We start from the raw sequence: 15,388 nt of genomic DNA on the forward strand, positions 1-15,388 counted from the left end.
CAGCATTAAAGCACATTACCGCCACCTATGTGGAATTACATCACCACAAAACAAACACAAAGTAATAAAAAATTCAGTTATTAGGAAAAAAATCTGAAAATACACATGTTGCATCTAGACAGCATGGAGATGTTGGTAATTTGTTTTTAAAAATGATTGATTTGCTCCATAAGTGAATAACTGATGTTTAGCTATGTCATTACTGCATTGACTCCAATTGTTCACATGAAAGAAAAATTTAAAATGCTGTGAAAAATTCAGTTTTTGAGGCTCAATTTTTCATAAATCAAAGGAGGAGAGAGGAAATAGGTTTAAGAAGTTTTACAGTTTTTGAAAAAAAACTGAGTGATGTACTTCATGATTTTTAATAGGTTTAAATGTACAAAAGTTTCTTCAATATTGAGTTCTGAAGCCGCAGCAAGTATGGTTGATTTGTTATGATTTTTCAAAGTTTTGAACTTTAGACGCTTGCTGTAGCACCACCATCAGGACTATTGGCTTGGGTTTACAGCTGAGGTAATCTGGCATGAGACTGGACCTTTGTGCAAAATTTGGTTAGCTTTCATCCATGGTCCAGTCCAAGCTATTTGTTTTTATTTAATTTAGAGGCTTGCTGTGATGCCACCGTCAGGACAATTGTCTTGTGTTTCATGTTGAGGACATCTGATATTTTGATCTGTCGTCATCATCATCATCCTTGCTGGGTCTTGAACCCACAACCCCTGACACCAAGCACCAGCGCCTAACTCACTGAGCTTATTGGCTGGAAGTGAGACCTGCTGTGTGGCTTCATTTGTCGACTCAGGGAGTCACTGTCCGGGCAGCTGTTGTCAAGGCAGATTTCAAAAATGGTCAAAATGTCAGAAATTCTGTTACCTGAACAAAAATCTGATAATACATAAATTGCATCTTGACAGTATGGAAATGTTGGTGATTTGTTTTTAACTTAAAGTGTTTTGCTTCATAAGAGAAAATTTGATGTTTAAAAATGCCACTCTTCCATTGACTCCAGTTGTACCCATGAGAGCAGAATTCAAAATGTTCTCAAAAATTCAGTTTTTGAGATAAAATTCTGATATTTGCCAAACTCCATCAACCATGACTGCAAAATATTCTCAATTTTTTTCAGGAAGATTGAAAATGTATTTAGCAAGAATTTGATAGTATATGTTTACAGTACTGTTTACAGTCAAACATTTTGATGCACTGTAGGCTTAATTTTTGATAAATCAAAAATCCGAGAAACAAGTTTTGTGGAGGACAGTCTGAAGATGCTCTCTAGCAAGTTTGGTGACAATTGGGCAAAAATTGTGGGAGGAGATAGGTTTTATAAGTTTTACAGGTTTTGAAAAAAACTGAGTGATGGACTTCATAATTTGTAATGAGTTTAAGTGGACTAAAGTTTCAGCAGTATTGTGGCTACAGTTTGGTGAAAGTTTCAAAACTGTAGCATGTACTGTTGATTTTGTAGGTATTTTTTAAGTTTTTAAATTTAAACGCTTATTTTACGCTTGTTTTTTTTTAAAGACAGTAATTATTGATAATGGCATTGACATACTGTAATCATATTCTCACACTTTTGATCCGTCTCCCTTCAGGGTCCAAAGCTCCGCTCAACAGCAGCAGCAAGAAGCACCAGGTACCACAAGATCAAGGAGAGCCTTAGGAACAAGAGTAGCAGAGGCTGTCAAAAGAGGTATCTGCATTCATTACTGACCAATGATGTAGGCATACTCAAGTGTTGGAACCAAGTGATAAAGTCACAATCTCTGTTTTTACAGAGTTAGATTCAGTAATGGATGGTAGTCATTTTTTTTACTCACCCATTACTTGTCCATTATGCTCACACAAGGATACAGTAATAAGTCTGCATGAATAATAAAATGCATACTTTGGAACTGTGAGACAGTAGATACAGTAGATCATGGCCACACTCATGCCAACACCAGTAGAATTTTTTTTTTTACAATTGTGTGTTACTGACTATACATTTTTATCATTTTAACAGATCTGTGAAACAATCCTGGGCCATGCCAAAGACAGGTTCTCCTTCACCAGCTACCTTGTGAGTGCCGTCCTGCTAGAGGCAGAGCTGTTTGACCGGCATCTGAAAACATTCCCTGAAGAGGCTCTGAATACCACCGTGAGGGCATACCCCATGCTACACAAGGAGAGGCTCAGGACTGAGCTTTCTCTCATCTACGAAAGTCCAGACTTCGGGGGCTGCTGCAGTGCACTGGCTCTGTATCAGGTTCTACAGAGCTCCAGGAAACCTTCTCTGAGACTGTGGCGCTGTTGAACATCCTCATAACCACTCCAATGACAACAGCTGAAGCTGAGAGGTGTTTCTCCACCTTAAAGAGGATCAAGACATTCCTGAGAAATACAATGGGACAGGAACGTCTGAATGCATTGGGCCTGCTTTCCATGGAGAGGGAACTTGTCAGGAACATGCCTGATTTCAATGAGAGGGTTTTTGATCGCTTTGCTTGCTTGAAAGAGAGGCGAGCTAAATTCCAATACAAGTGATGAGTGAGTGTGTTCTTAAATGGTGAGTTGTGTTATGTTGTACTCTCCAAATATTGAATTGTAAATAGTTGTATTGATTGCATATTGCCAGCCAAATATAAACTGAATATGTTCTGGAAAATTTTGATTAATTACAGTTTTGATGAGGTAAGTGTAATTTGATTTGATTATCGCTATGGCATCCATGATGGCTATAAATTGTAGACTGTGCTAAATGTGATTTCATGGGCAAACTATTAGATGACAATGTATCTGTTGATGTGTGTTTCATTGTGGAACCAAATTTATTGTATTTGAGACATTTAAATAGCCTAGCTATACAAAAAATACTGAATAGTATGTACATTTTATGTCTGGTGTTGCCATCTAGTGGTTGAACAGGAAAACCAAATTAAACAATGAAATGTGACACTGTAAAGCTGGCTATCTGACTTTTATTTATTATTATTTTGGCCATTGAATGGGTCATCTTAGCCATCATTGCAACTTTTTCCTAGTGGTGGTGAAACCAAAGCTTTCTGAAGCGCTGAACCACTTTGACACAGTTGCCCGGAAAGTGATGCACTGCTTCGAAGCATTCGATACAGTCAAAATAGTGACATCTGCTGGCTGTTGAGGGGAATAGTTGACGTCATGACTTTCACAAGTCAGTTTTTAATTAGATGTATGTTCTCTCACCAAACTTGTGTCATAATGTTACTGTAGTCAATCTAAATATTCTATATATTCTGTCATTGGTAAGTATCAGTACTCCGACATGTACTGTATTAGATTATCAATACTAGTTTTTGTATTGCATGATACATGGTAGTAATCTGTACGATGTTGTGATGTGAGCATATCCGTAGCTAATGCGTATACGGTAAGCTAAGCCACCAGTCTCTGACCAACTCTGCACTGACTGTCCTGACACCACAGCTCAATTTCTCTCTCCTCTGGCCATTAATTCTCCCCCTGGTGTCTCTCTGCTCTCTAATGTGCATAATGGACTCATAGTTATACGGTTGTGGTCTGTCGTATTTGTAATTATACACATGTAAAGTTTCCTCGGGGTCAGAACCAGCACCACAATCCATTGTAGTAAAATTAGTAAAATTTTACTTCAGTAAAATTTTCTCCAATAGTGTATTTATAAATATAATTTTAAGAAAAACTTGTTCCTACATAGGGATGGGCGATATGGCAAAAATATCATATCACGATTTTTTTTAAATAAAATCACGATTTTGATTTTATCACGATCTTAAATCAAAAAAAGAAAAACAGACAATTTAGGCCAAAGAACCTTTCTGAACAGATTTTAATTTAAATAGTTGCAGTTTTGCCAACATGTGCAAACAACATAAACATACTAAAAGGTAAACAACACTCTGATAAAGTGCACTCTTGCAACATAAAAGGTAGCTTTCAATAAACATAAAGTAAAATATCAATGAAGACATTACTGTTTGTTTTATTCAACAGTCATTTTAACAGGATTTAAGTATATCAAAACACTAAATAGCAGAGGTGGGAATTGTGGAGTCATCAAGTCATCTCCATGCCATGTATTTTTTCTGTTCATGCACTAAACCAGCTGAGTCCGATCAGCACAGCTCTTCAGCCAGGAAGGTGAGCTAATTAGTGAATGCACGTGGTTCAGTGACTGAGCAGAACAAATACATGGCATGGAGATGACTTGATGACTCCACAATTCCCACTTCTGCTAAATAGCTTATTGAAAAGGGTCATTTGCGGTAATTTGAACACTGTACAATTAGCGCGATACAGCGCGACCTATCCATTCGCCCGTGTGTGTGTGTGCGTGCCCGCTCGCCCGCACCCGAGAGAGGCGGTAGGTGGAGGGGCTAACTGGCAGAGATGAGAGATGGTGAAACGCTATTTTTTTTGTTTTGTTTTTTAAAAAAGCGGCCAACTCCTCCATTTGGCTTTCTGCCATGGATCTCCATGCGGCTACCGCTACACACATAAACAAGGAGGCGGGTAAGAAAGCACGTCACTGCCCGTAATTTGCTATGATTGGTCGGTGAGGTTGACGATGTAATACGGTTCGAGGGTCGAAGGACAGAGGGTGTCGTCTCTGTACAGATTGTAAAGCCCTCTGAGGCAAACTGTGATTTGTACGGAGCCCCCCTGGTGTCAATTGAGAAAAAAAAAAAAAGCCCTGTACTAAACTGAGGGAACAGATTACTAAACTGTGCGCACAGTTTACTAAACTGAGCGCACAGTTTACTAAACTGAGGGAACAGATTGCTAAACTGTGCGCACAGTTTACTAAACTGAGAGCACAGATTGCTAAACTGAGGGAACAGATTGATAAACTGTGCGCACAGTTTACTAAACTGAGGGCACAGTTTACTAAACTGAGGGCACAGATTGCTAAACTGAGGGAACAGATTACTTAACTGTGCGCACAGTTTACTAAACTGAGGGCACAGATTGCTAAACTGAGGGAACAGATTGCTAAACTGTGCGCACAGTTTACTAAACTGAGGGAACAGATTACTAAACTGAGGGCACAGATTGCTAAACTGAGGGAACAGATTACTAAACTGAGGGAACAGATTACTAAACTGAGGGAACAGATTGCTAAACTGTGTGCACAGTTTACTAAACTGAGGGCACAGATTACTAAACTGAGGGCACAGATTACTAAACTGTGCGCACAGTTTACTAAACTGAGGGAACAGATTACTAAACTGAGGGAACAGATTGCTAAACTGTGCGCACAGTTTAGTAATCTGAGGGTACAGATTGCTAAACTGTGCGCACAGTTTAGTAATCTGAGGGAACAGATTGCTAAACTGTGCGCACAGTTTACTAAATTGGGGGAGCAGATTGCTAAACTTGGCAACCCGCGCCTACAGATATGTCATCAGCTACTTTTCAACATTGCAACCACACCGCACCTCACAGGTAAGTCAATGTATCAATATTAACGAGTAGCCTTACAGTTAATGCTATATTGTGTGTAGCATTGTACATTGACTGCTTTCGTAACGTTGCATTTATTGTGTTTGTCACGTCAAACGCATCTTTCAGTTGGAGGCTAACATTAACGTTAGCAGCGAAGCAGCTAAAGTTGGCCTCCCTGGCTTTCATGTTAGCCAAACTTTGTGTCTCTAGACCTAACGGTGGGAACACTTGTCCAGCTATGAAGCATCAACAGGGTGAAGACAATTTTCAATTCTCTGCCTATTCAACCCACAGCGGGACACAAGGTGTCATGTGTAAGATACTACATTTATGCACGACAATGCGCGCATGTAACTTGTGTTGTTGTGTTGTCACGCATCGGTTATATCATTTGGGTCATTTTGTTACTTAATCGGCGACCGCTTTTTATATTATTCTTACTCTACATTTTAATGTAAGCGCTTGTAGTGGGTTGGAAATGCCACATGCTAAGTTGTTTTATGTAAACAGACACCCCCCCTAATTTTCATTAAATATTTGAATTATTCTGACACTGTATACAGACTTTACATTAAGTAAATTCCTGAACTAGTCAGTAGATGGTGCTCTAATGCTACTGTGGATCCATTAGGATCCCTTGTTTGTTAAGCTTTGGTATCCTTGCTTATCTCTGTTATGTATTCATGTAGACATACATTAAGAGCAATGACAAATGCCAAGTCAAATTGGTTGTATGTGTACATTCTGGGCCAGTAAAGCTGATTCTGATTGTTCATCATCCAAGTCATTATGTTCTATATTGTTCAGTAGACTTTAATATTCATTGCTTGATGAAAAGGCTATAATCAGAGGCAGATATACAGAGGCATAAGAAAGCAACCTTGTTTTTGCATTGGGTGTGTTTCTATCTATTACCTAATTTCAGGACACACACAAAGTAATGCTATGCGCTGTATTAACATGGTAGATAGGAGAAGCAGCTGCGTTGATCATGTAATCCCAGACTAGACCTCTGACATTCCTTACAAATAATGGCAAAATAGACTGGGGCCAGATCAAAACATTGTTGTGTTGGTGAATGAATCACAGGACCAGAAATCTTAACCACTTGGCTAGAGCTGCACGATTCTGGAAAAAATGTGAATCACGATTTTTTTGCTTAGAATTGATATCACGATTCTCTGGCACGATTTTTTTCACAAAATGTTTCTTGCAGTGATGAACTTTAACAAAACAAAAAAAAACATTGCTTTGGCAGAGGCATAGTAGTAGTCTAGTTCTATCATTGGAAGAGAAATGATTTTTACAAAAGTAAAGGCTGATAACAACTTCCCCTTATCATCATATGCACATCAAACAGTCTGATTTCCTTAGAACTTAGAGCATATGGCCCTGAACACAGCACTTCAGAATTGAACGCTCAACTCTTGAATCTTTCATTGTATTCGCTACAAGGAATTTTTAAAAAAAAAATGGACATAATACCTCATCAACTTATTAGCCTTTTAAAAATTATTATTATTATTATTATTATTATTATTATTACAATAATTTTTGTTGTGGTGATACAAATACATTATTGATTTTGTTGTTATGACTTTATAAAGGAGTGAAATCAGGCGCTATAAAATGAACCGTCAGGCTCAAATACGGCTCCATGATCCGACTGGACCATAAATCAGACTTAGCGGAAAAATGATCGATTTCCCGGAATTCTGCCTCGCGCTGCTTATTGTACATGTCAGGGAGCGCAACGTTTGAAAAGTAGCTGTGGGAGGGCATCGAGTACCGTTGGTCGAGAGTGTTTATCATCTTCCAACATCCCTCACGTTGTACAGTGTTTATTGGGGCCATATCTTTGGCTAGGTGATATGCGATAGCTGCTGTGATCTCCTTATGTCTACTGGAGTTTGGTGGGTATGGCCAAGGCCGCTTTAATGCACGGGCTTACCTGGGCTGAAGCCCAGGGGCCTCCCAAGTTCAGGGGCCTCCCATGTTCAGGTCATATTGTTTTTTAACTTGTCAGGTTTTCTGTCAATCACTCTAATTGCACGTTAGTGGCTGCTGATTGATCCAAATTAGGAGTGACCCACGTGGCCTTATAGCCTATGGCCCGTGGGCTTACCTATCAGAATGTATATAGTTAGTTTAGGGGTGTGTCCCTCTATGATTGAGTGACATCAAGTGGAAAATGTCAGGGAGGACGTTTGAGAGTGGTGCCCAGAAAAGAAAAAAACGTATTAAGAAAGAGTTGCGCGAAAAAGAATTACTGAAGAGCATCCCAAAGCTCACCGGATTTTTTAAACCAGCTGCTGCTGAAGATGGACCCAGCACCAGGGGAAACTCGCCAACTCACACACCGGAGGGAGCGGAGGAGGCGCAGGCCGCGCAGGTGGATGTAGCTGGAGAGGAGCAGGGGACGGCCCGCAGCAGTGGAGGGGAGGAGGAGCGGGGAGCACACGACGAGCCCCAGAGAGAGGACCGGGCTGCAAAGCAGTCAGGGGGAGACGAGTCAGATGACCCATATAACAGTGACCCGGGCCGCTGGGGAAACAATATTGACGCAAAAGTGCGTGCTTATTGGGCGAAAATGGGACCGGAGTCCTGCCAAAAAAAGATGCTAACATGTCGGCATCGGAACGCCAATATAAACAGCAGAGAAGATTTTTCTCAAAAATGCATTTCAAACGCAGACTCAGTAACGGAGAGTGTGTGCCCAGAGAATGGCTCTGTTATTCACCATCAACAGGTAGTGTGTTTTGTTTTGCATGCAAAATATTTGGCGCGAACAAGGAAACGTCAGCATTTGTTAGTGGGGGTTATTTTGACTGGAAACATGCTAATGATCGTATAGCAGAACATGAAAGCTGTGACATTCACAGAAAAGCCATGATCGCTTACATCAGTCAAGCAGCTGACAGTGGGACAGTGGACTCAGAACTCAAAAAACAGTTCAATGAGGAGTGTGAATATTGGACACAGGTTCTACAGAGAGTTGTTACTGTTGTGAAGTTTTTGGCTGAACGGGGACTTGCTTTCAGGGGTGACAGCCACAGGTTTGGAGACACCGACAATGGCAATTATTTGGGGTGCATGGAGCTGATCAGCCAGTTTGATCCTTTTTTAAAGGCTCATATTGAAAAATACGGAAACGCTGGCCGAGGAACCCCATCCTACCTCTCCCTGAATGTGTGTGAGGAATTCATACAGCTGATGGGACAGAAGGTGCTCGAGGAAGTAATCAGCAGAGTGAAACTCGCAAAGTATTTCGCTATCAGTGTGGACTCCACGCCAGATATCACACATGTGGACCAGCTGACTTTCATCCTGCGGTATGTATCACCAGAGGGCTGTATAGAGGAGCGCTTTGTAAAGTTCCTCCCTATTGAAAGCCACACGGGAGAAGCACTGTTCAACTCAGTTATTAGTGTTTTAGAGGAGATGGGCATTGACATTAATAACTGTAGAGGACAATGTTATGACAATGCTAATAATATGTCATGTGTTGACAATGCTAATAATATGTCAGGAGCCTACAAAGGCGTGCAGGCCCGCATCAAGCAGATCAGCTCATTGGCACAGTGGGTACCCTGTGCAGCACATACCCTAAACCTAGTGGGGGTCAACAGTGTGAACTGCTGTGAGGAGACTGAACAGTTTTTCAGTTTTGTACAAGCTTTGTTAAACTTTTCCTCAAAGACCACTTCACGCTGGCAGATGATCAGGGCAGGGTTGCAGCCCAATGAGAATAAAAGAATAGAGACTTTGAAATCACTTTCTGACACAAGATGGTCAGCGCACGCTGTCGCAACCAAAGCCCTATGTCAGAATTACGCAGGGATCCAGCAGTCATTACTCAACATTGCTGATGATAAGCAGCAGAATTTGAGCACAAGAGAGGAGGCTAGGGCACTGCACAAAAAGATGAACAAACTGGAAATTGCATTAATGTGCAACATGTGGAATGCCATCCTGCAACGTTTCCAGGGTGTGAGTACTGCACTACAAGCAGTGGAATTGGATCTGTGCAATGCTGTGGATCTGGTTCGGTCATTGCGTGAATATGTAGCAGGCTTCCGGGATCAATTTGATAGCTTTGAGACAGCTGCAAAGAACATGTCCCCCATTCTGTCTCATGAGTACAAAGCAGACACTCAGCGAAAGAAAAAAAGAAAGAGACAGGCTGATGAGTCATCTGAGCCTGAGTGCGAGCTATCAGGCCGAAAACGCTTTTGTACATCTGTGTATATCTATGTCATTGACCGTTTAGTGTCAGAACTGGACAGAAGATACCAGTCATACAAAGATGTGTGTGAAAACTTCGGGTTTTTAAATGGGTTGCACTTGATTTCCCCCCAAGACCTCCGCTCAGCAGCATTGAGCCTGCAAAGGAAATACAACAGTGACTTGGAAGAGGACTTTGTGGAGGAGGTGGTACAGTTCAGAGAAGTTGTACAGGATGAAAATGTGAGCAGCACGTCTGCAGTGGAGTTACTGAAATTTTTAAGAAGAAGAAAACTCCATACAGTGTTTCCAAACACAGACATAGCTCTACGGCTATTCCTGACTATGCCAGTGACCAACGCGAGCGGAGAACGGTCCTTCTCCAAACTGGGCTTGGTGAAAAATAGACTGCGATCAAGCATGCAGCAAGACCGAGTCAGTCATCTTACACTGATGTCTATTGAGCATGACATCCTTCGTGATATGGATTTTAAGGACATAATTAGGGCGTTTTCTTCCAAGAAGACCAGACGAAAGCACTTCTAAAAAGGTAAGAAAGTGCTGTATTTATAGCTTGTGCAGGTTTTAAATTGTTGTGGTTGTGCATTGTTTTAAGAGAAATGCACATTTGCTTAGATGTTTGTCTAGATTATACTGCAAACCTTCTATAAATGTTGCTCAGTTTCATCTTTTTGGTACCTGGCATTAGGCCGTGTTGCTATCCATGGTGCTGAATGGAGTGTGTTTGTGTGTCAGTGCAGTGCATGTGATTGGTTCACAGGGCCCGCTGAGGCCAGAGAAGAGGTTCCTACTTTGATCTGTTGCTGTTCTTTGCTTATGCTATTATTAGTTATTATCAATGTTTGTGCAGACAGGTGATGGTTGGTGATGTTTTTCATAATATCGTTTGAAATCATACTTTCCAACATTTTGGTTTTATTATCACCATAAGTTGCTGTGTGTGGTAACAATAATAATATTATGGTGTTTTCTGGATCAAAAAAGGAAAACTCACTGTTGTATGTCTGGAAAGAAACTAATGCATTTTATGATGTAGATTACCTAGATATTACACTTTTTTAAAATGAGACTCTATAAATCGAGGGGATGGAGGGCCTACAAAACCTCTCAGCCCCGGGGCCTAACATTAGGTTAAGGCGGCCCTGGGTATGTCGTTGCATTGTACAAGGTTCCGGTTATTGACATCTGTGTTTGTTTCTTGCCTTGTACGGCTTCATCATGCTGTACTTTGTGGTGATGTTTAAGGTGATTGTAGAGATTTGTGGTGTTGCCGTGCGGTGCTGCAACGACGGCAAAACACACTTTACAATGCACCTCACACTGTTTGTCATCGTCTGGCTTAAATCCAAAATACTTCCACACCACCGAATGCGAACCTTTTTTGGGAACGAGGTCGGTTCGGGTGGGTGGGTGACTGTCGCCACTACCACTTGGGTTTTCGTCGCCCTCCATTCAACCCTCCTTACCGCAGACTTTCCTCCGCTTTAACTCTCACTCACTCTTTCCAAACACTCAACTGCAGCCGGGCTTCCGTGTTGTAAAGACGCTTTACCACAGGCTGAGGGAGGAGGCAGCGGCAGTGCTGCGTTTGGGGACGCTTGAAAAAATCCGGGAGGAAAACAGGAGCATTTGTTTATGATGCAGCTCGACATATAAAATGCTTCAGAATCGCTGCGTGTAGAAATGACATCGCGTGTATGTTCGCGATTTTTTAACGATTAATCGTGCAGCCCTACACTTCGCTTTATTTAAGCAACTTGTAGTTTACGTGCATCAGACACCACTTTACACAGTGGTTCATGTTCCCTACTACTGGTTTTTTAACGTTGGTGGCATTCCTCTTAGTAAATTTAGTAAATCTGAGTACATTTTTTCCTACATTATGTCATAAAAGTCACAGCATATACGGCTGGATCATCTATCACAACAAACAGGACACAATTTCTTCACTACGTAAAGGCGTAGTGGAGAAACAGAAAGATAGAAAATATTTTTTGCAGCTATATTAATGTTCTGAATGTCTAATACAGTCCATTAAGGCCCATATCAGCCATTAGTCTGGCGATATGTTGGTGCATCACTACTTCAACTGTAAGTTGTCATGTCCCCACTAAAACATGTTTGTTTTTGTTTTTATCTCCTGAAGGTATATGAAACTTAGCTCACCTTAGCTCCCACCAGAGAGTCGCCAGACAGATTCATAAGGTAAGAACGTGCATGCCAAGTGGATCACAATGTCATTCTCGCATGCAGTTTATTATGAACTGTGTCCGGTCTGATGTGTTCTTATGACTTATGTCCATTTCTCTTGAAATTCCCCTGTTGGGGAACCCATACAGTCTTTTTCTCATCTGTTTCTCTCTCTAGGCAATCCTTGACAAATAGACTGGGGCCAGATCAAAGCATGATAGAATGACACAGTTTCAGAGTTGAAAACATTTCTGACATTACTGATTGAAATGGGAAAGAGTGTGCTGCAGCATTAAAGTATTAACCACTAGGGCAGCAAAAAGTACTGTGTTAAGTTACTCTTTAAAAACTTTATTTTTGCTTTTAACAGAATATTTTACATTTGGCATTGCTCCTTTTTTAAAGATCTGAGTACTTCCTCCACAGCTTTGCTGATGTGATCAGTAAGCACGATTGTACATAGGAAGACGTTTGTTAAGGTTTTCATTAGCAGGAACTCAATTTTTCATTAAAGTTTCCCCTCCACCAAAAAGTGTTTTTATTATGTTTCTAGCCTCTAAAATGTCTGACATTGGCTATAGTGACATGTATCTGAGCAAAGTTTGATTTGAAAGATGCAAACTACAATTAGAATTCTGATATGTCTGCTAGTCGCCGATTTTAGTGACAACAGACTCCTTATCTAAATCTGGGTCTGACTGACACCATAGATGTGCCAAGAGCCTCTTTTCTAATTTTTTTAAACTTTCTACCAAACTATGTTGGAAAACCTGTTAAACAAAATATTAATCATAGCAGAATGGTTTTTACATACTTTAAAATGTGTCTGGAGTGGGACTTTAATGTTACTACTGTCTCTGGAGCTGCAGGTCTGAGAAAGTCTTCTCACATATCATTGGTGACTTGGTACATATTGAATTTTGTAGTGGGAGACTACTTTTCTTATCTTTCCAATTAATGCACTATCTGACTCTGAAAATCCGCTCAAGGTTGAAGTCCAAAAAATCAAAGGCAAAGCAGCAGGTCCTCAGTCCAAAAGGTGTTTATTCCCAAAAAACAGAAAATATACATCCGTGAGCTACCCCGGGCCAACTGAGATCTCTTGCCGATTCTCCCCATTTTATACCCGTGGTCCAGGGTCCCCACGCCCCTCTGGACCATCCTTTTACCTTTACGATCATCCTGGGTTTGTCATTTATTATTCTCATTTTTGGATGTGCTCTTAAGAACCTACAAATGTCTTACTCAGGCCCCTTCTGTGGCCTTGGGTGACCTGTGGCAGCACCTGTTGCTCATTTATTTCAACATTGTCATTATAAAATGGTGCATCAAACATTGGTCTTTTATCAGCCTCAAGCTCAATTAGAGCACAGTTGGGACTGCAAGGGATATTCCAAAATCTAATCACATGCATGATCATGACCCAGTTTCTCATTTGCCACTAAAATTTGATATTGATTACTTCAAAATAATTTCATAATATTTGCCTGGCATTAACTCATTATTCCCTTTTTAATAGAATGGACGAGAGTTTCCACAAGTTCCTCCGGGAACAAAGGAGGTTAGATGAGGCAGTCATTGATGTCTTCATCAACGAGAAGGTATGTGATGCCCCAGTTAACACAACACACCACATAGTTTTAATGTCGAAAACATGTTGCAACTGTCACAATTGAACAATTGAAGTCCTTAATATCAAACAGAGGTACTGTCTCAGGGCTGTAGCTATTGATTAATTCCTCATCAGATCTCAACATGCAGACTAGGTTTAAGATAAAGGGGTTTCAATCACCTCTGCAGAGTAGGACAGAATATGGAGGGACCCTGCAATAATCTCAAAATCCGTCAGATTCAGAATTTCGCAATTGAAAATCCTCCACAGAGTATAACGTATATCACGCACTTTAATATCGCGATGAAGATACATTTTTTGATATATTGTGCAGCCCTAGTATACATGTAGGGGAGCTGAAGAGAGGCAAGGCACTCAGGAGCACGCATAAAAGTCACATCCTTTAGATTTTCCTGAATAAAAAAACGCCCTGAATCCTTTACATACACTGGAGATCAAAATCCTTGGCAACAAAGTAATGGCTAAGAAACCCACTACAGACAAACTGTGGAAGAGACTGCAAGAAGAATGGACCAAGATCAAACCAGAGCAGTGTCCTGTGGGTGCAGACGTGCTGAAGTCATTCAAAGCAAGGGCCTCTACACTTCCTATTAATTTTTGAATCCTATAGCCCTAAGAAAACATTGTTTACATCTTCTCTTCTGACACAATGGTAACTGTTCTCTAATTTTGCTAACTGATTTTTTTCACAAAATAAAGGTTTTTGTTGAAGTGCCTTGGTTGTTTAAAAAAGCATGCTAGTACAGCAGTGGTATAGCCACAGCTGATATTCTATCAAATTCTGAACAATAAAAAATAACAATATTTCAGAATAAATTCAGTATTTATAATTTGTTCTCTAATTTCGATCTTCAGTGTACAAATTAGTCCACAGGCTGTTCACACAAATGAAAGAATAGGACCGTTTTATACTCAACTGCACCCATTTCCATTGTTTTTTCAGGTTGACTGCAATGCTGTCCATTCAATGACAGACGAAGAACTAACTCTATATGTGCCCAAAATCGGGGATAGGATAGCTATTCGGCAGTACTGCCGAAGAGAAGTGGCTGCACTGCCTTCCAGTGCAGCCACTTCTCTTCTCTTCCACCACAACCGTCTCTAAGGCTACAGAAAGCCTGATGGCAAAAATAAACCAAAGACGGGCCTCCAAGAGAAGTCATGCGTATGATCGTTCAGAAAAAATGACCGGTAACTCAAATGCCCTAAAAGTGGAGCGTGCTTTTCAAATGTGATTGTTTGAAGAGGCTGTGGACAGTTACATTCAGGTGAAAGAGAAAAGGGGAGGAGGAACCAGACATTTGAAGGCAACGAAGACTGCCACAATGGCACAACTGTTGGAAATTGGCAAAGACCTATTTTTTCCAAATGGAACAAGTAAAATCGGCAATGTTAATGAATTCAAATTCACCATGCGGGATTTTACTGAAGATGAGCTGGCTCCATTGACCACACTAGGTGAGCAATATGAGAAGAGAAAAGTTAAAATGTTGAGACTTTATCTTTCATGCAAACGGATTGAGACAGATGCAAATGAAATGCTGAATGCTGCTACCTCCCCTTGTGCATCAACCCTCAGTGAATCACCCCGTACAACTGCTGCTTCTCATGTAGTTGCTTCCACAACTGGAACTCCCAATGTAGCTGCTACCACAAGTGAAATTGCCAATACAATGCCTTTGTCAAGTATAACTCAGAATGCAAACCTCTCAACAGAAATTGACATGTTTGAAGAGGATGATTTAACTTATGAACCACAGGCATCAATTTCATTTGATGATGAAGTTGTGATTGGATATGCTTTCCTCGATGATGACACTGCTGACCTGGATGATACCCTTCCAATGGACCCAGTGCAGGTCAAAAGCTTATTTA

The sequence above is a fragment of the Pagrus pagrus genome, assembly GCF_965226575.1.
Source record: "Pagrus pagrus genome assembly, chromosome: 19".
Lineage (NCBI taxonomy): Eukaryota > Metazoa > Chordata > Actinopteri > Spariformes > Sparidae > Pagrus > Pagrus pagrus.